General features: G+C 40.4%; 1 long non-coding RNA gene across 1 annotated transcript; it reads right to left on the bottom strand.

Annotated features, from left to right (window-relative positions):
- Positions 1-726: 726 nt before the first annotated feature.
- On the bottom strand, positions 727-20,567 carry LOC144250592 (uncharacterized). The gene is made up of 3 exons (XR_013342526.1): positions 19,606-20,567; positions 965-1,079; positions 727-808 (listed from the first exon to the last, which is right to left on the bottom strand). It is a non-coding gene; the product is annotated as an uncharacterized LOC144250592 (long non-coding RNA).
- Between the last annotated feature and the right edge of the window lie 2,088 nt (positions 20,568-22,655).

Below are 22,655 nucleotides of genomic sequence, written 5' to 3'. Positions count from 1 at the left end.
GCTTATAACATCCATGACTTATCTACTTCTAGCAATAATTTATCCACTTATAGCAATGAGTAACCTAATCAGGCTTACAAAAATTCCAATGAGAACATGATTTTTATGGTATAAAGAAAGAAAACTATTTAAATGCCAAATTCTAAATTCCAAAATTTGATCCCATTTCAAAGAGATTCATATTATGTAGGCCATATTTTTGTAAATCAGTAGAAACCTCCATGCAATCTTTATCAAAACATATTATAAAAGTAGAGGCAAAGTAGGTGATCTTAGTGAATGCTGCAGTTGCCAGTAGCAAACTGAAGAACATGTGTGCCCAGCATGTGGGAGGCAAACCCTGCACACCACACCACACAGTACTATGGCTCAAGGGGACCGCATCAGGTTCCTTCACAGAAGCTTGAAGTTCAGATTTCTGCACGAGTCTCTTGATTCTAATTCATGGAGACAAACTAAATATACACATGAGCTACAAGAAGAGGAGGAGGAGGAATACAAGGAGAACTTCCAACATTTGCTAATATTCTAATAGAGAAAATTCTGCTTATAATCAGTATTTGTTAACACACATTACTGTTAATTTTAAAGAAACATTTCAAATATTTTGGAAATAATGGTGATTGATGTATACCATGTTTCTGGCTTCAATATCTGCGTTGAATGAAAGCAGTCTTGTTGCTACTGATGTGCTCCTATAAAAGATAGCACAGTGGAGCGGAGTTTCACCCTTCTTGTTGTGAACATTTGGATTGGCACCATGTTCTAGAAGAAGAATTGCACATTCCTCTTCCTCGTACTGTAGGGCCTGTTGGTTTTAACCAAGAAATAGATTGTAAATTTGGGAAATCCAAGAAAAATATTTCACGTTTTACTCATTAGTTATAACTAAATGGCATTAATCAATTTTTCTTCTAAGCATTTCATCAAATTCATTTCCTGCAAAACCACTGGCCACATCTACCTTCATTAATGGTGTGTTGCCATCACTGTCACACAGGTCGACGTTGCATTTCCTCTTTACTAGAAGAGTCACCACTGCTGGATTGCCATAGGCACAGGCATAATGTAGAGGGGTTCTATGCAAGTAAGAGGCTTTGTTAGGAATTCATAAGACACCTTTTGAAATATACAACTTTTCATGCAATTATAAACATTAGCTACTCGTAATTCCTCTATTTTCTTCTGAAGAAGGTACAATATTTACTAGCTGACATTACTTATTAAATTAATGAATAATTGGCCTATGCCATTGACACTTTCTTATTTCTTGTTTCTGATACTGCTGGTGATTGTATCCGGGGCACTCGATCATGGAGTCATATCCTAAGCACTTTTTATTATTATTTTTTAAAAAATTTTGATGCAGGGTTGCCGCAAACTGCCCGGCCCCGGGCCGGCTGAGTCCCGTTCCTGCTGCCGAGCACTGCCTGCGGCACCCCTGCTGAGCGATCCCCTGCTGAGCTGTCAGTGCACACGGGCTTGCAATCTTGCAACCCGGTTGGGCACAAAAACACAAGCCAGTCAAACTGAGACAAAGTTTTATTTAGAGAGAGGCCGTGTGCGTCCCCTAACAGGTGGGTCCGCCACGTGTGTGTTCTACCTGAGCCGGGGGGGGGGGGGGGGGTTCCTCTTCCCCCGGAACACCCTCCTACCATCCTTTCCCAACCAATGGGAACTCTCCCATTACAAGAGTGACATGAGTAACCTGAGTCCTGAAAATGGGCCCAGCTAGACAGCATGAGTCCAATTACCATATGAATGTGAATTGCTGGCTGGCAGTCAATAAAATCCAAAGGTGCCTGTATCAATATTTTTGCTGTGGCTCCTAACATCTGCCCCCTACTGTTTAAATAAACAACAGGCAAATGTGGCTAGGGACCGTGCCTGTTAGGTATGTCCAATTCACATATGGTTCTTACCCGTCATGGGAAAACTGACCTTATTGCGTCAGTCTCCTGGCTTAGGTTGATACCACTGTAACCGAATCATACCCGTCACTGACTACCGGTCCAGTATATAGCCATACCTGTGTAATAGGCCTATGCACCAGTGGGGGGGTGAGGTTCTTGCCTCACCTCTGTTGGCCCCCAAATTTAACCTTGGTGCCAGTGGGGGGGTGAGGTTCTTGCCTCACCTCTGTTGGCCCCCAAATTTAGACCATCACTAGCAGAAGGGAGAAAGACGCAGAATTGCCACGACACCAAGCCAATTGACGGCTCCTATGGAAACACTGGTGACACATCGGCTAAGATATTTAGCACTACCAGTTCGCTGTATCAACAAATAGAACACAATGTATACAGGTGATACATAGTCCAGACAAGTTGTGTAAGCAGTTCAAAGTGGAGGAGTCTATCAATATGTCCATTTCCTCCCAAGGTAAATTAAGTCCTTGATTGAGCAGTTCAAATTGGAGGAGTCTATCAATATGTCCATTTCCTCCCAAAGTAAATTAAGTCCTTGATTGAGCAGTCTTATTGAGTTATTTTGATTGATGTATCAATTTATACAGTTTATAGTGATAGCTATCATAAAAGTTGTAGTTTGGTCTTAGTCTTCACCGGCACTGGGATGGAGATGGGAATTATGGCCATGTTGCTAAAGAGACATTATCCTGAACAGAATTATGAAATATAATGAAAAGGAAAGGTGAAAGTAAACAAACATATCTGTTAACCACCTTTAAAAACAAAATTTAATAACAGCTGTTTACCTAAAGTAAATTAAACCATATAAGTCACGTGACTAAATTTTTTTTTTTTTGAATACTTGTATCTATATATACATGAGCGCTCCTTATAAATGAAATATGGACATACACACATACAGACATACAACACAAAACAGCATACATAACATAGAACATATAAGACAATAGTAAATAAAGGCCTTGTAGCTATAGCTAGGTGAAATCTCCATTGCAATGTTTAAAAACTTTACAGTTAAAAAAAAAATAAATAAATAAAACACAGTCAAAAAAAAAATAAAACTGATCAGAAAAACATTAACCTAGGTTTGTATGAGCTTAAAAAATAAGGTAAAATAAAATAAAATAAAATAGAACTTTATGATGTGGGAAAAATGCAAATAATAAAATAGATATTGAAAAAGGCACCGTGGTAAATCACTGTCGCAGATGCAAGAATAGCCAGGCTGGAACTCTGGATATCAGCTGTTATGGATTTGAGTCAAATCATCTTCTTTTTCTGTAGAAATTGTTTTAGTTAATCTCTCTGGAATCCAAATTGGTTGCTGTTCCTCCTGTGGAAAAACACAGACGGAGCCCCGACTCCAGACTATTACTGGGTCCGGACCTTTCCATTGTCCTGTTAGAATATCTTTCCAAAGTACCTTAGGCTTATGTACATTTTTCGGATACATATGTCTTTCCGCAGCACTAAGTCCTGATGAATCCAAATTTAGAAAGTTTAGAGTAAAAAGGGTTATTTTAAGTTTATCTTTGGGGGATATATACCCCTTACTAATTCCCTCCCTTTGCTTTAATAAGTACATTTTTATAGTTTGATGAGCTCTTTCAACTATGCCTTGTCCCTGTGGGTTGTATGGGATTCCTGTTATATGAGTAATGCCAAATGATGAGCAAAATTGTTTAAAAGACTTGGAGATGTAACCAGGACCGTTATCGGTTTTTAACTGTTTAGGAACACCCACAGTGGCAAAATTTTGTAAGCAATGAGCTATAACATCTTTAGTTTTTTCTCCGGGATGAAGGGAGCCCATCAAAAATCCAGAAGAAGTATCAACTGTAACATGTAAATATTTTAATTTTCCAAATTCTGGCAAGTGTGTGACGTCCATCTGCCAAATATGGTTAGGTATCAGTCCTCTAGGATTGACTCCAAGATTAACTTGTGGCAAAAATGTCACACAATTTTGACATTGTTTTATTATATGTCTGGCTTGTTCTTTAGTTATTTTAAAACGTTTTTGTAAAGTATTAGCATTGACATGGAACCTTTTATGAAAATTTATAGCTTCTTCTATTGTGGAGAAAATATGTATGTCATGTGTAGATTTATCTGCTAGTTCATTACCCAAACTAAGGGCTCCAGGCAATCCTGTATGTGCTCTGATATGTCCTATAAAGAATGGATCCTTTCTATCCCAGATTAGACTTTGTATAGCAGAAAACAAAGAGAAAACAGTAGAGGAAGGAGAAATCCTACCAGCATCTTCAAGAGATACGATAGCATTAACTACATACTGACTATCAGAAAATAAATTAAATGTAGAATCTTTGAACATCATAAAAGCTTGCAATACTGCATTGAGCTCTACCTTTTGAGCTGATTGTTTGGGTACTAAAAATGTAAAAGTTTGATCAGGAGTAACTACTGCTGCTGTACCATTATTTGACCCATCAGTGAATATATTTGGAGCATTTATGATAGGGGTTTTTCTTGTCATTTTTGGAAAAACTACAGGATGCTTAGACCAAAAGGACAACAAAGGATTAGATGGCAAGTGATTATCAAATGCAACACTAGATTTACACGTGATTATTGCCCAAGTATTTAACTCATTAGCTAACTCATCAATTTGATCCATAGTATATGGAGTAATAATTTTATTGGGAGAAATCCCAAACACTCCTTTTGCTGCCTTTATTCCTTTGAGTATTAATTGCCCTACAGCCTCAGGATATCTAGTAAGAATAGTATTAGGAGAATAAGACAAATGTATCCATAATAATGGACCTTCTTGCCAAAATACCCCTGTAGGAATATTTTTTGTCGGTAGTACAATAAATAATAAAGGCAAACTTATATCAATTCTATCCAAATGCATATTTTCCATATATGTTTCAATGATTTTTAATGCCTTTCTAGCTTCAGGCGTTAACATGCGGGGTGAATTTGGATCTGATGGACCTTTTAAAATATCAAATAAAGGTCCTAATTCTCCTGTTGGTATGCCTAGATAAGGCCTTATCCAATTTATATCTCCCAATAACTTTTGAAAGTCATTAAGTGATTTGAGTTGATCTACTCGTATTTGAATTTTTGGTGGACGGACCATGGTTGAGGATAATAGAACTCCTAAATAATTAATTGGAAGATTTAATTGTACTTTATCTATTGCTATCTCTAGATTATAATTTTTTAATAAGTTTGTAAGCGTGGCATAACATTCTAGCAATGTGTTTTTATCTTTATGTGCCATTAACACATCATCCATATAGTGAAATATCTGTAGTTCAGGGTTTTGAATTCTAAGTGGCTGGATTGCTTTATCAACATAAATTTGGCACAAAGTTGGGCTGTTAGCCATCCCTTGAGGGAGTACTTTCCATTCATATCTCTGATCAGGACCTTCATGATTCAGTGCAGGGATAGTAAATGCAAAATGTGGACTATCCTCGGGGTGAATTGGAATTGAGAAGAAACAATCTTTAATATCTATAGCTAGAACATGCCACGTTTTTGGTAAAGCAGACAGTTGGGGAATCCCTGATTGAGCAGGTCCCATAATAACCATCTCATTATTAATGGCTCTTAAATCTTGTAATAATCTCCATTTACCAGATTTCTTTTTAATAACAAAAATGGGAGTATTATGGGGAGATACGGAAGGTTGTATATGTCCTTCCGCTAATTGCTGTTTGACCAGATCATGGGCTACTTGTATCTTTTCTTTAGTTAGGGGCCACTGAGGAACCCACACTGGTCTTTCTGATTTCCAAGTAATTTTGATTGTCTCAGTGGCCCTTTTTGAAAACCCAATCCATGTTTATCTATCTCTTGATCTACTTGAATTGGTGCTGTTATATCTTGTTCTTGATCTCTTAATCTCTTTTCTTTTCTAAAGCCTTGTTTTGCCCTAGTAGTGGGCGCGTTAGGATTGACGTTATTTGTTAATGTCAATCCTAATTGATCTAGGACGTCTCGTCCCCATAAATTTATGGGGAGATGGTCCAATACATAGGGCTGTATAGTTCCTTCACATCCTTCAGGATCCCTCCAATCTAATACCATTGCACTTCTATGGGGATTAGTTGCCACTCCTAGGCCTCTAAGCGTTTGGGTCGCTTGCTGTAATGGCCAATGTTTAGGCCATTCCTGGCGAGATATGATGCTGAGGTCAGCGCCTGTGTCCAGCAGTCCATTAAAATCATGCCCTTGAATATTTAATTTTAGCATAGGGCGAGAATCTAAATTTAAAGATAGCATAGCCCAATCTACACCTGTGGAGCCTAATCCCTTGGAACCTCTTTCTACATTACAACTGGAAAATTTATCATGTAGGCTTGGTATTATTAATAACTGTGCTATTCTATCTCCTGATGAAATTACTGATATACCTCTTGGAGAACTAGCTATGATTTTTATTTCACCCTCATAATCGGGATCAATTACCCCAGGACTTATCATAAGCCCTTTAAGTGTAGAAGAACTGCGTCCTAATAATAAGCCTACTGTTCCCTGGGGAAGAGGTCCTTTTACTCCTGTGGGAATGATTTGAACTCCCATCTCTGGAGTTAATACTGCTCTGGCAGAGGCACAGATGTCCAACCCTGCGCTCCCTCTAGTCTGTCTGATGAGGGATCTGATGGATAATGCGTCCTGGGCACCACCTTGATGGTGCTGCTGGGTTCCTCCATTGCCCCGTATATTTGTGGTTTTGGGCCCCGGGGCATTGGGCCCTCCAATTCGTTTTTTGACAACGGGGCCTGATGCCTTTCTCCACGATATCGTGGGTAGACACTTGGTCTTTGTCCATTTTTTGATAACGGAATACCCTCTATGGTGGTTTGAGAATGGCATTCATTAGCCCAATGTCTCCCTCTATGGCATCGTGGGCAAATACCCGGGATTCTACTCTTTTGATACCTAGCTTTGTTAAACCCTCCTCCTATGGGGCAATTTCTTTTAAAATGTCCTTCTTGATTGCAATTATAGCATGTTTTTGGCTTGGTACTTAAAGCCTGTTTTACTTCAGCTGCCATGACTTGTCCTTGTTCATTAATGTCTCTACATAATTTAATATATGTGTTTAAATCTTCCTGTTTCCACGGTCTAATGACCTCTTTGCAGCAACGATTTGCTTGATCGTAAGCCAGCTGTTTTATAAATGGCATTGCCTGTTCTGTATTTTCAAATGTCTCAGAGGCTGCTTCAATAAGTCTAGCTACAAAGTCAGCGTAGGGCTCATTAACTCCTTGTATTATCTTAGATAGTTGACCTTGAAAATCCCCTTGTCCCTTTAAAGTTTTCCATGCCTTAATTGCATTTATAGCGACCTGAGCGTATACGCCAGGATCATATCTGAGCTGTTGCATCTGTTCTTGAAACTCCTCTTTTCCCAGTAACATCTTCAGGTCTCGTTCAGGGTAACCTGCTTCTGCATTTCGCCTAGCTGTCTCCTTGCAAAATTCCTCATTGGCAATTTTCCATAATAAATACTGTCCTCTATTTAGCACAGAATTACACACGTTAGCCCAATCTGCTGGTGTTAAGTTCCAGCCGGTAATAGATTCGACCATACTGACTGTGAAGGGAGCGGCCGGGCCGTAGGCTGCTACAGCTTCCTTTAATTGCTTTATTATTTTGAAATCTAAGGCACGGTAAACTCGTTCTTTTTCTTCTCCCTGCTCAACTACAGGGCATGCTAGTTTTTGGGGTCCCGCCTCAGGATTCCGTTCATCATCTATGGAGGCAGGTAAAGCTGTTGGTTGAACTATGCCCTCTGGTGGTGGAACGGAGTTAGTAGCAGCCTCCCTATCTGACGACCGTTTTTTCCCTGAGCTTGCCTTGTTCAAATTTTCTTCTATCTGACTAGCTTGAGAGACCTTTTGTTTTGCTTGACCTAATATGTTTTCTGCCATGGCTTGGACCTCTAACAATTTACTTAACAGTTTTTCGGTTTGTTTTTTACTAGATTCTAATCTACTATAAAGGTAATGTAACCCAATAAGATAGGATAGAAGAAAGCCAAAACAGAATGAAACAGAAACGGAGAGGAGGAAAATGATTATGTCAATTTTCTCTCTCTCAGGGCCGAATAACTTCAAACCTTGAGTCAGCCATTTATCCCAACTCGTCTGGAAAAATTGTAAGGCTAGAGAGCCTGAAATAAGAGCAGAATAAATCAAAACAGAAATACCCATTCTGTCGCCTTTCCTTAGGGGCGAGTGATATTACTCACCTTTAAGTTTTGGGCGTTCCCAGTACAGGGCCACCAAAATGCCGCAAACTGCCCGGCCCCGGGCCGGCTGAGTCCCGTTCCTGCTGCCGAGCACTGCCTGCGGCACCCCTGCTGAGCGATCCCCTGCTGAGCTGTCAGTGCACACGGGCTTGCAATCTTGCAACCCGGTTGGGCACAAAAACACAAGCCAGTCAAACTGAGACAAAGTTTTATTTAGAGAGAGGCCGTGTGCGTCCCCTAACAGGTGGGTCCGCCACGTGTGTGTTCTACCTGAGCCGGGGGGGGGGGGTTTCCTCTTCCCCCGGAACACCCTCCTACCATCCTTTCCCAACCAATGGGAACTCTCCCATTACAAGAGTGACATGAGTAACCTGAGTCCTGAAAATGGGCCCAGCTAGACAGCATGAGTCCAATTACCATATGAATGTGAATTGCTGGCTGGCAGTCAATAAAATCCAAAGGTGCCTGTATCAATATTTTTGCTGTGGCTCCTAACACAGGGTCTCACTAGATTGCCTACCCTGGCCTTGAACTTCCAATGCTCCCGTCTCAGCATCCTAGTCACTGAAATTATGGGAATGTACCACTGTGCCTAGTCCCAATGATTTTACTTATTTTTGTTTGGTTTTTCATGGTGCTGGGGACCAGCACATGAAAACCCAGGCTGGGAGCATTCTAGGTAAGGGCTCTACCAAAGAGCCACATCTCAGAGCAGAGCAGCCAACTTGCCTAGAAAGAATAAGGCTTTGGAATTTAGCTCATCTTTGGTTTGAATTCTACTTTAAGCTCTGATGTACTAGTTATCCCATAGTCTTCCTATCCCTCATTTCTTCACTAATAAAGTAAGGATTAAAATGAGTAATTATCTCCCAGGATACTACTGTGATGCTTAATAAAGAATCTATGTAAAACATCTGAAGGGTTTCTAGCACAAGCAACAGCTCCATAATTGGTAGCTATTGTATCTAAGATTATTGCTATTAATCAACAAAGAGTATTTCAATTAATAAAATAGTAGCAATAGAGTGATTTTACAGGTATCTTTTAAAAACTGTATTTCAATGAGTCTTAAGATGCTTTTTTCCTATCATTTTAACACTGACATAGGAATGCCACTAATAATTCAAGCTGCATTTCAACTATAATTGGCAGCATTAAATTTTTTCCTTCATTCACAAAATAAAGGACCATCATAATCTATGGTGCCTTACCTTAAGTAAAATGTGAAACAAACAATAGATTTATGGCAGTTCTCATCACGTGGATACCATTTAAATTCAGTTCTTAAATGTACTATAGGTAAAGCAGGCTGAATAATAAAAGCAAAAGACCAAACTAAAAGCAAAGTAATCTTTGCTTTTTTTTCCCCCAAGTAATTGAAAGCCAAAGGAAAAAGAACACAAATGAATTAGTATTGGTTAAATTTGTTCAGTATTTAGACATACAGGATATATGTAAATCAGGTATTTCCAATGTTCAGTATTTAATACTTTAACTTTTCAAAAGGGAAGTTCACAATTTCCTATCTTCATAAATGCTTGATTGAAAAAGAGGAAGAACCAATTCATTTGGTATTGAGTCCTATTCACTTCAGTTTTAATAAACTGTCACATAAAGTTTTTAAGAAAATTCTGTGAGATAGAATATGTTAATTACAAAATAAATAGCTGTGCAGTTTATGAGCATAAAAATAGGTATTCAGTGCATGAGTACAAATGAATAGAATTAAAAAATAGATGAGTATAGGTGAGAACTTCAGTATTTTTAAGTGAAACTTTTATAAAGCAATACTTTTGCAGTAGTAATAATCTTTCATACTTGCTTTCTTCTATTTTCATCAAGATGCAACCAGAACAAAATTATTAACCTATAGTTGCATATATGAAATAAAATGTATGTGTACTAATATCCACAATAGATGAAATGTACTATAGAACTTCTATATACAAGTTTACTAGAAGAAAATACAAATGCTTCTTTATGTTGGCAAAGACTGTTCTAAGAAAGAATGAATTGAAAAGAAAACTTCCTTTTGTTCTACCTCTCTTTTTAAAATCTATTATGCTGCTGCTGCTGCTGATGTTGTGCTGGGGACTGAACCCTACCCTTGAGCTTGCCAGGCAAGAAGTGCTCTAACACTGAGCTACATTTCCAACCCTGGAATCTAATTTAAATCAAAGTACTCTTTTACAGATGCTCAAGTGACAGTGACATATGAAATAGAAAAAATATTTAGTATCCTTGCTACGAGAAGAAATTTAAGTCTAACAAATGAAATACATTTCTCAGCTTCAATGTTTGAGAATAAAGAGCAGCAGCACTGGGCTATTAAGGTTTTAGCTCCCCAAACAGATGACTTGATGGAAACTTCTGTGCATCATTTGAAATTGTGCAAGCTGCTACCTACCAAATTCCATTTTACTCTTCCAGATATTTGAGTATTCTTTTTATCCTGTTCCAGTCCCTAATCTTTTGGCCATTGGTGAACAAGTAATTTGTGAAAGTTAATAATGTATTTTTTTTAAAGAGAGAGTGAGAGGGGGGGAGAGAGAGAGAGAGAGAGAGAGAGAGAGAGAGAGAGAGAGAGAGAGAATTTTTAATATTTATTTATTTTTTTTTTTAGTTCTCGACGGACACAACATCTTTGTTGGTATGTGGTGCTGAGGATTGAACCCGGGCCGCATGCATGCCAGACGAGTGCGCTACCGCCTGAGCCACATTCCCAGCCCATAATAATGTATTTTGATACATAGAATGGCAAGTCTTTGTTCACTGCAAACATTTCCTTAGGTCATCATGACCCTAAAGGACTGCGTGTGGAACTCAAAAATGTACTGATATTTTTATTTGGTATTTGTGAAATCGATAACCTCAGAAAGAGCTCACACTTTGGGTCAACGAGTATTCCTATGCACAAACCACCATTAGGGCCTACCTTTGACGTCCTTAGTCTCTCCAGAACAGCAGCAGGCATCTCTGCAGGATAGGCACTCTTTGTGTGCTGCTCCCTTGGCCCTAGTGACTGAGAGCCTGCACTGCCTGGATGCTCTCAACCAATGCTCTGCTCTACCTGCTTGAACACATACTCAGTAATGGATAACTACAGGAGAGGATCCTGGAACAGTGGAATCAGCAATTTGCAATTTTGTGCAGGAAGCTCTTCGCAGATGCTTTTTTAATGTAGCGTGCCCGATGTGGTGACAAAATTGAAAAAGCATGTTGTGTTTGGTGCTTTGGAAAGTGTGAAAGCTGCCAGTGACTCTAGTGTCCTCTCTCTGGAAAAGTACCTGCAGTTAAGGAAGTATTTGCAGAAAATTCAGGGATTGTCAACAAGTGCTGTTATGAAGATGGCTGGATGATCAGGATGACACCAAGTTATCCCTGAGGATTTGATGAACTAGTGAGTGAAGCATGTGAGAAATAAGTAAAAGCTTAGTTTAGGGGTGAAAGCCACACCCCTAAATAAACTAGTGTGAAATAATTTTTAAAACAAAACAAGAATGAACATGGAAACATCTTCCCAATTCAGAGTCTTGTAAGGCCCTCAGAACACAACAGATATTGTATCTGAAAACTTTTCTTAGCCCTGGTGTTGCTGTATGATGAGAATACTTTCCTCATACACCTTTCTTCATGCTTTTGAAAATGTGCACATTAACAGCTGCTGTGTATATCTAATTTTTTTTTAAAGTCAAGTCACCCTATAGGGAAATTTTAAGTGTCTGGGAAACCAGTTGAAGTTTTGTTTTTGTTTATTTGCCCATTAGAAGTCCTAGGCACCGGACCTCCAAGGTTTGCAGGTCCTGGATATTGAGGACTCCACGGGTCAAACATCCTGGTGAAAAGAGAACCGGTCTCCCTTCTGCTCTGCCCCCACTGGCACAGCCTGGATGGAGCAGGCTTCCATTCCAACAGCCCAGCTTTCCCCACTGGCCCTGTGCCCCTCAGCCCCTGGCCTCCAGACCCTATTACCTATTTTTTTGGTCAGTATCATCAACATGACAGCCGCGTCCCAGATAGTGTTCAATTCTTTTCAGTTCACAATTTTTGGCAGCCTGGTGGATCTTCCCAATGGGGTTATATCCAATAACCTTGGTCCCAAGGCTTAAATAAACAAACTTTTTCCAGGCTCTGGCCATTCCTGCAGACATGGCCAGCTGCCTGTGTCCAGCGGCCTACCAAGGCGGCTCTTCCGTTAGCCATCCGCCAGCCATCGGGCAAAACAGTCGTTGCTGGAAGACACTGGTAGACACAAGTGCATGGACACGCATGCACGGTCACGTGCCACAATCTGCCTGGCCGCCGGTGATTGGCTCCTGGTGGGCCAGCCTCCTGCACTGTGCTCTGCGCCTGGCTCTTCTGTCCAGTAGGGGGAGCTGCAGTACCCCGTCCAGCTCCTGGGTCCCTAACACTTCTGCATCCAGGGCCTAATCCTCCACCACCACACACACACCACGCTGCTCACTGAGCTTCCCTACCTGCAGCTGTCTGCCCAGTTCCACGCTAGGGCGTGGAGAGGTGGGCGTGTCTGCCCTCCTGGAGGACAGCAAGAATGCAGGAGCAGAATTGGGGTTAGTCCAGGAGGCCCACAGCACACGGGCCTAGGGCTTCATTTCATACCCCTGCACCTGTTCCAATGCCTCTGGTTCCACCTTGCTCCTTACAGATTTGGACCCACTCCTCCTGCCCATCACAGGACAATGAAGCCTCACTCAGAAGCAAGCCAGTCTTGGATCCTGAAAGCTTAACACCCGGTTCACGTCCCTTACAGACCCTCCTTCATTGCATTGATTGTACTGAATTTGTTTTATCCCTAAATATTCACTGAAATGAAGGAGGCCAGACATACTGTCTTGGACACTGCTCTAACCTACATAACCGACTCGCAGTTTGGCCTCCAGGACTCAAGTCAAACTTGTGAAACAAGTCAATAGATGCATGGAGACACTCAGGGCCGCTCTGCTTCTCTAGGCTGTGAGGCAGGACCTCCCCACATGGCCCACACCAGCCAGGATCTCCCTTGAGGAGCTTCTTCATGGGCAAGAGTTTCTTTGAAGAGATGAGCACCACACCCAGGTTCTCATACATGCTAGGGAAGCACTCTGCTGCTAAGCCATATACCCAACAGCTGTGTCCATGCTTTTAAACAAAAAGTACACTAAAGTGGACTGGTGCTGGTGGGGGCCGGAGGAAGTGACAACTGGAGGGAGCCACACATTGAACAGAGTTTGTGGTGGCAGACAAGGCCTTGTGAGGACCACACTCTAGGCTCTTCACACTGCTGAGGTTTGGGGAGACTCTTCTGTACCATGCCCACCCAAGAAGGAAACCCTGCCACCCAGCCTCTTCAGAACTAAATAATATTAATCAGACGGACCTAATAGACAGATATGAATTCTCTGATCCATCAACCATGAGTTTATTTGCTTTTCCATGAAACAATGAACATTCTTTAAAATAGTTCCTATTTCCTGGTGCGGTGGAGCACACCTGTAAACCCAGCGGCTTGGGAGGCTGACAGAAGGATCTGGAGTTCAGTGCCACCCTCAGCAATGGCAGGGTGCTAAGCAACTCAGTGAGACCCTGTCTCTAAATAAAATAGGGCTGGGGATGTGGCTCAATGGTCAAGTGCCCCCAAGTTCAATCTTCAGTACCAAAATAAATAAATAAATAAACTTCATATTTTTTTTTGAATTTTAATATTTATTTATTTATTTTTTAGTTTTTGGCAGACACAACATCCTTGTTGGTATGTGGTGCTGAGGATTGAACCCAGGCCGCACACATGCCAGGCGAGCGCGGTACTGCTTGAGCCACATCCCCAGCCCCTAAACTTCATATTTTTGGGTACAAGGTAAATACAAGAAAGAGAGATAACTTCTTACATCCCATAAGACCATAAACTAATGAAGTGAGAAGTTAATGACAAGAAACAAACCATTTAATGCCTGGTGGTTAAAATACTAGATGAATTAGGATTGGATCACAGATAAAATCAGGAGAGAAATAACAATTTTTTTCAGAAATAAATGAGAATACAGACGCATCAAAATCTATTGGGTGATTACCCCAAATCAATGACATACCTAAATACCAATGGGAAATCAAATGAAGGAGAAATTAGGAAAACTATCCCATTCACAATAGGACTCAAGAAAATGAAATACTTGGGAATAAACTGAACAAAAGATGTGAAAGACTTCTACTGTGAAAACTACAGAACACTAAAGAAAGAAATTAGGGCTGGGCTGTGGCTCAGTGGCAGAGTGCTCACCTAGCATGTGCTAGGCACTGGGTTCGATCCTTACTTATATACAAAATAAAGGCATTCTGTCCATCTACAACTACAACAAAATTTTTAAAAAGAAAGAAATTAAAGAAGACCTTAGAAGATGGAAAGATCTCCCATGCTCCTGACAGGCAGAATTAGTATTGTCAAAATGGCCATACTACCCAAAGTGCTATACAAATTCAATGCAATTACTCTTAAAATCCAAATAACATTCTTCATAGAACTAGAAAAAGCAATCATAAAATTCATTTGGAAAAATTAGAGACCCAGAATAGCCAAAGTAGTCATTAGCAAGAAAAATGATGCAGGAGGCATCACAAACAATACCCGACCTTACACTACACCACCAAGCCATGGTAACAAAAACAGCATGGTATTGGCACCAAAACAGACTCACAGAACAATGGTAAAGAACAGAAGACACAGAGAAAAACCCACATAAATACAGTTATTTCATACTAGAAAACAGCACCAAAAACATACACTGGAGAAAAGAGAGCATCTTCAACAAATGGTGCCAGGGAAACTAGAAACACACATGTAGCAAAGTGAAATTAAACCTCTACTTCTCACCCTGAACAAAACTCAAGTGGATCAAGGACTTAGGCACCACACCCTAGAGACCCTGCAGCTAACTGAAGAAAAAAGTAGGTCCAAGTCTCCACCATGTCAGCTTAGGAACTTACTTTCTTAACAAGACCTCTAAAGCACAAGAAAATCAAGAATCAATAAATGGGATAGAATCGAATAAGAAGCCTTTTAGCGTCTTCTCAGCAAAAGAATAACATGAAGAGAAAGCCTACTGAATGGGAGAAAATCTTTACCACATGCACTTCAGATACAGCGTTAATCTCCAGAATATATGAAGAGCTCTAAAAACTTCATACCAAATAAATAAATAGCCCAATCAATAAATGGGCTAAGGATCTGAACAGATATTTCACAGAAGAAATGCAATCAACAAATACATGAAAAGAAATCTTCTTTTCTAGTAATTACAGAAATGCAAATCAAATCTACACTGCCATTTCATCTCACTCCAGTCAGAATGGCAATTATCAAGAATACAAGACACAATAAATGTTGGTGAGGATGTAGGGAAAGGTACACTCATACTTTGCTGGTGGGGAGGCAAACTGGTGCAACCACTATGGAAAGCAGTATGGAGATTCCTCAGAAAACTTGGAATTGACCCAGTTATCCCAATTCTCAGTTTATACCCTAAGGACTTAAAGTCAGCACACTACAGTGAAGCAGCCACATCAATGTTATAGCTGAAGTATGAAACCAACCTAGGTGCTTTCAACAGATGAATAAAGAAAATGTGGTATATATACACACAACCAGATATTACTCAGCCTTGAAGAATGAAATTATGGCATTTGGTGGTAAATGAATGGAGCTGGAGAATATCTTGCTAAACAAAATAAATTAATCCCTGAGAACCAAAGGGCGAATGTTTCCTCTGATTTTCAGATGCTAATTCACAATAAGGGTTGGGGTGCCTAGGGGAGAACAGAGGTACTGTGGATCAGGCAGAGGGAAATGAAGGGAAGGGATGAGGAATAGGGGTAGAAAGGATAGCAGAATGGATCTGACATAATTACCCTATGTGCATATATGACTTCGTGACCAGTGTGAGTCTCACCATGTACGAGCAGAAGAATGGGAAGTTATACTCCATTTATGTATGATCTGTCAAAGTGCATTCCACTGCTATGTAAAACTAAATAGAATGAATAAAAATGCTTTTAGGTGCTCAGGAAGAAAAAACATCAAATAACTGGAAAAAGATTAAAAGGTGTATCAAAGATGAAAGCAGCATTAGAAATCACCTGATCCAATCCACCTAATTTACTATTGAAGAAACTTATTACAATACTAACATAGGCCCAGCCAGAAGAGAAAGTCAAATAATTATCAAAATTATAGTTCATAGGGCTGGGGTTGTGGCTCAGTGGTAGAATGTTTGCCTGGTATGTGTGAGGCACTGGGTTCGATTCTCAGCACCACATATAAATAAAATAAAGGTACATTAACAATAAAAAAATATTTTTTAAAAAAATTATAGTTCATATCTGAAAAATGCTGATTGTGACAGATAATGAGAATGAAATTTTATAAGATGAAAGCAATTCTCATATTGAGGACATTTTTCTGGCTTAAAATTGGCACCCACTCTTCTCAAGGAAAAAGGTGATATGGGACTTTGGACATGGAGTCAAACTAATGGAGTTCCCCCCACTGCTATCTGATCCCTTCTCTGGCTTAGCGCCCTTCATCCTTACAGCAAGTCATACTATTCCAGCACAAGGATGAATGATCACCCACAAGGATCACGGGAGGAACACCAAAATTGAAGGTGAAGGAGTTAGAGGGGCTGTGCTATTCCATCATCAATGCAGTGGACCAGCACTAGCTTCCCTATGTGCCCAACACCAGGAATCCGAAGACAAGTGAGGTAATATGGAGGTTTATCCATAAAGAAAAATGAAGTCATGTCATTTGCAGGAAAATGGATGGACATCATGATGTTAAGCAAAATAAGCCAAACTCAGAAGGTCAAGGGTCATATTTTTTCTCTCATATGGGCAAGCTAGAGAGAAAATAGGGAAAAAAAGGTGTGGGGGATTATCTCAGGAAAATCAAAGGGAGATCAGTAAAGGAAACAGACCAAGGGGTGGGAGGCAGGCAGGGAGGGGCAAAGTGCTGGGGAGCAATATTGGCCAAATTATATCATTATTAGATTGTGTTCAGGTATGAATATCCAACAAAAAATCTCGTTATGTACAATTATAATGCATGAACTAAAAGATGTGGAAAGAAAAAAGCCAACTGGCACTGATTATGTTTCAGCTCAAAAGTCTACAAACATCTGTAATCATTTTATGTCCCTCTGTCTCTTGGAAGCCATATTCCATGTATATACATATGTAAGTATTTCTGCATATGTGTATATTACTATGCCAAATGTATGCATATATTATAGACATGTAACACAATCAAGACCCAGGAAAGAACTCAACCTATTCATAAACAGGACGAGCCCCTGGCCTTTTAAACTCAGGCCCACTTAATTAAAGACAGTATGATTCATGCCCTTTATATAATGGTTTGTGGTTTTCTAGCTTACGTCTTTTTGGTTGGGTCCTTTATGGATCTTATCCCCATTTTAAAATCCACACAAATATATCCATGTCCTAAAACAGAAAGGGACAATCTTTCCAATCTTGAAAGTAAAAAATAAAAATACCAGAGTCAAAATGCTATTATATATTTTCCAGCATCCAAAATAATGCTAAATGCAGGCTGGGGCTGGGGCTCAGCAGTAGCACACTTGCCTGGCATGCGTGAGGCACTGGGTTCGAGTCTCAGCACCACATATAAGTAATAAATAAAATAAGGGTCTATCAACAACTAAATATATATATATATATATAAAACAAAATAGTGCTAAATGCAAAGGAGGTACTAAGAAGGACTTTCTGAATAACAAATAAGTAACCTTATCCATATGCCTTACAAAGGCAACATTAAAATACTTACATAAAATAGAAGTTATGGTAGCTTATAGTTTTGGATATCTAATTATATGAGCATTTATTCCCTGTTGAAGAGCATTTATGTTTGTGGTTCAGGGACAGATCCTCCGTTTCTACACCACTCTCATACTACCAACCACAGGAAAGTTCATTACTGAATTCTCACTCTGTCATATGGTCAAGAACTAATGGGGGACAAGGGAATGCCATTCAATTGTAATTCATATAATTTTAAGAGTTTCTTTAAAATCATGTCACTCTACTACAATCATTTTTTAAAAAATAAGAATGGTTTATAAGTATGAAGAAGGAGGGAGTCAAAAATCTTCTCTTATTTTATTACATCTGCAATAGAAATGTACCTTGATATTTGTGATTCAGACACATCAGATTTTTATTTTGCCTGTTGGGTACAAATATTTACTTTTCCATACAAATCCACACCACATTTACTTACGACACCCTGTCAGAAAGTCGATTTAGATGGCAATATCTGATATTTAAAATTTGTGTAGTGACTATGGTTCTCAAAATATCCATGGAAAACACGCTTATGATTTGTCTTGAGAAAATTATCACTAAATATTAAATCTACAGTTGCAAGATAAATCTTAATGAGAACATCGCAGTGAAATTTCCCACAGGTGGTCAACAAGTTATAACAGAACTGTTAGCATAATTGCAGCCATCGTCCTTTGCCCCACCCCCACTTTATGAATACTGTTCTTATTCCCAAGAAATAGAAGGCAGCCTGAGATAAACCCTACCGGCCTGGAGACATGCTGGTCTCTCCCTGTTCTCTGAGAGACAGGAGACAACTTAACAGAGCCTGAGGTGGGGACATGCTGGTTTTCCTGTTCTTTCCTGGAGAAGAAAAGGCACTTTTCTGTGAGAGAGGAAAACTTCCTGTCTCTGTTCCCCAGAAACAAACTTGCCTTCTACAAGATCAGGGGATGCTCACTCTGTCAGTCAGGACTAAACCGCCCCTGGCACCGTGGCCATGATTCTAGCCCATAAAAGGAAACATTAAAGGTGGCATTGCTGCTGCTGTCCCTGCTTTGTGCAGAGTAGCCTTCTCAGGCTTCTGACAATTAACCCCGCTTCCTGTCCCAGGTGTGTGTGTGTGTGTGATCAGTCCTGCGCCACTCCTCTCAGGAACTAGCATTATAGCTGAGGAGGATGTGAGTGGATTCCCAAATGCATTTATAACTTGCAGCTTTTAATTTATATTTTCCTTCTCTTCGAATCAAGCCCCCAGGCCTGAAGAACTCTCCAAATCATTTGAGATAAGTTCATGCATATTTACTAAGAACATTTCCCGGAGGGTCTGATGGATCAAATTATATTACAGTCAACTTTGTCCAATTTTAGTTAGAAGAGAAACTGACATTGAAGCAAAATTGGTATCACTGAAAATGTAAACCTTATATAAAATTGAGATACACTGAGTTCTTCAAAATAGCCTTAAAACCTAGAAAAGAATAAACTGAAAAACAAAAGCTCAAAATTTTGATAAAAATTATCTCCTTCCCTGTTAATAATTATTAATAGGACTAATACACCAGAAATCAATTTAAAGGAGGAAAGTTTATTTTTGCTCACATTTTCAAAGCTTTCAGTCCATGGTTGGCAAACACCATTTCTTTGGGTCCAAGGTCAATGACAGCATCATGGCAAAGGTGGAAAAGAACATAGAGATTCAGGTTAATGGCATTAAACTTTTTGATGAAATAACACTAGAAAAAATTCCAAACATTACAAAGAAGTCATACACATACACAATCCATACAGAATCCCAAAGAGAAAAGGTTAAGGAAAATAGCAACCCTGGGGGCCGGGATGGTGGCTCAATGGCAGAGCGCTTGCCTAGCATGTGTGAAGCACTGGGTTCAATTCTCAGCACCACATACAAATAAATAAAATAAAGACCCACTGACAACTAAAACATTTTTATGAAAAGCAGCCCTGCAAGACATATCATAACCAAAATGACTAACATAGGAAAGAAGGAGAAATAATGAAAGATACACAAGAAAAACATCAGGTCACATTTATAAAAACTTTATTCATATAAACTTATATTTGTATAAGTTTGATTATATTTATTTATAATGCCTCACTTCAAACTTCTCACCTTGGACTCTAAGATCAAGGGAGGTTGGAATGAAATATTCCAAGCTTTGAAAGAAAAACACTTGCCAACCAAGACTGCTACATCCAGCAAAGTTATGAACGGAACTAAAAATATCATAAGTAAAATAATTTAGATGCAGAATGTAAAGTGTTGTGTGTTTTATCTCCAATGCAAAAGCTAGAGAGAAATATGAAGAACAAACAGGGGATCACATAAAAATAGAAAGAAAATCACACGGCGATGAGCTATCTGACTGGTTACAAAGATGTAAGAGGGTAAAGCAGGAGCTACAGGATGAAATGTACTTTGGAATAAATAAAAATGCCCTGAAGCTTCTGAGAATTCTCTCTCAATGAGGACTTAAATTAAAAACAAAAGTCTACGCCCTAAGAAACATCAGATGAGTTAAGTGCCAGAGGAGAGGTACACTGCACATGTATTAACTAAGGCTATGGAGACAGCTCATTCATAAGTCCCCGGAGGGCAGCACAGAGTGCAGAGAGGGGAGGGCTGCTGGTACTGAGAAGAATCCCAGAACTTCTCACTTTCTTCACTTCAGTCATGGTTTTCATATCTTTTGGTAGATTCTTGGGTTTTGACATGTCTGTCCTAAGTACAATTCAATATCCATTTTTGCCATCTTTGCTTCTGGTCCAATTCTGCAGTCCATCACAACTTCTTTCCTCAAGTCACCTCAAGTCCATGGACAAAGGCTGGTTCTCCAACATAAATACAAGTACACAGTCTGCTCTGATCAGCTACTGATGCACCAGGACCAAAAACATCATGTCTTAACCAGCAAACAGAGTGCAGGAACTTCCAAATCTCCAAACAGAGAGCTGCCAAAACAGGGACAGATAGATAATGGCCCATGAGCAGAATGCCAATGTCACCAGCAGCACAGTTGATGCACGATATGCAATACTCACACACAGTGATCACCTACCGGGGTCATTATTATAAGGCCTGTTCCTGGGAAATGGGGTGCATGGTGTTAGCCAAAGACCAGTCACCAGACAATTCTACTCTCCCGAAAATACAAAGACCCCATCCATTCACAGCTCTACTTCCTTGGTCAGAACAACTTCCTGTTCTCTCAACCCCAAACCTCAATAGAGGAGTAAGTCAGACTAGCACTATGCATCCGTTTCTTACCACTGATCTTAGATTGGTCTTTCCTTTTTCCCCTTCTCCTTGTGACTTTGAGAAGGTCCACTTCACAGAGCTGATCAAATGCACCCACAACCTTCAGACACACAGCTGAGCTCCCAGAGAAGCAACCTGTGAAATTTGCTGGAGGCCTTCCCACTGACACAGGGCCTACACTGCAGGGACTCTTAGGAGGTCCAGACACTATTGCAGCTCCTGCAGTATCTGGCTTCTCAATTGCTGGGCCTCTCTGCTCCATGCTCGGAAGCCAGCTGCCAGCATTGAGGGCTCCTTCTTCCCTTCAAGCACAAACAGGGAAGAGAATTTGCTCCTGGAGCTGTAGGTCTCGCCCAGGTAGGATCCTCCATCTTGGCATGCTGTGGTTGTTTGGGGGATTGGGGGTACAAAGTGCAACATGCTGGCATTTACATCAGGAAACCTGCATATTCAACTTTTCAGTGGCAAGGTAGCTCTTAAGATGGGTGAGCCTTAAGATACGTTGACTGTGACAGCCAAGTGTTACCAAAGACTCAGCTCATACAACTTGAAGACAAATGCCAGTGGGAAGACACTGGTTACTGGCAAAGGTAAAATAAACTGCCAAGTAGTAGAAGAGATACAAAGACCGTTTGGGGCAATGCGAGTTTGTTTTAAGTTATAAGAGTCATTGGTGTACAAGAAATGAAACCAAGAACCCATCAACTACAGGGAAAAAGTCACAAGTAAGATGAATCGAGTGTGGCAAAGCCCTGCACTGAGCATTTGCACAAGACTCCTTATGAAGGAGAAAAAAACCAGTGCCAGATGGTGTTCAGAACCTGGATTTCACACTCACTGTTTCAATATGCTTAATAAGCAAAGGAAGGTCCCCTCTAAATAACACTCACATACATTTACCATGAAACACCTCCCCTACCCTGCAGCCACCCTACCTCACCCCCAGGTGCAGGCCCTACATCCCTAGTGGGTGTGTGTCCCCAGGCTTGGCATTCTCTAACCTCTGCAAGAATCACTCAGCCAATGCCCAGACTCAAACTGCTACTCCTCAGCCAGGAGCCCCGGAACTGCCTCCCACCACTTCCCCTCCCCACACATTCTAACCCCCACAAGAACCCTGTCCTGACAGGGCCCTGCATTCTACCTCTTCCCCTTTCTGGAAGCTCCCACTGCCTCCCACTCTCCTGCTGATCACTAACCTAGACACACATCCCAGGGCTTCCAGGCAGCCAAGGCCCTGTGGTGCATGTAGAAGGCAGGTGGTCCTCCCAGTAGCAATGCTCAGGAGCACACTTCCCCATCATGTAGGCCCCAACTAACCCCCAGTTTGTTCCATTCCCCTGGAGTCAAGCACTACCCAGATCTGGGGGGC

Source organism: Urocitellus parryii, chromosome 16 (genome assembly GCF_045843805.1).
Source record: "Urocitellus parryii isolate mUroPar1 chromosome 16, mUroPar1.hap1, whole genome shotgun sequence".
In the NCBI taxonomy this organism is placed as follows: domain Eukaryota; kingdom Metazoa; phylum Chordata; class Mammalia; order Rodentia; family Sciuridae; genus Urocitellus; species Urocitellus parryii.
The sequence above is the reverse complement of the archived record's forward strand: the minus strand, read 5'-3'. Positions and strand labels throughout refer to the sequence as shown.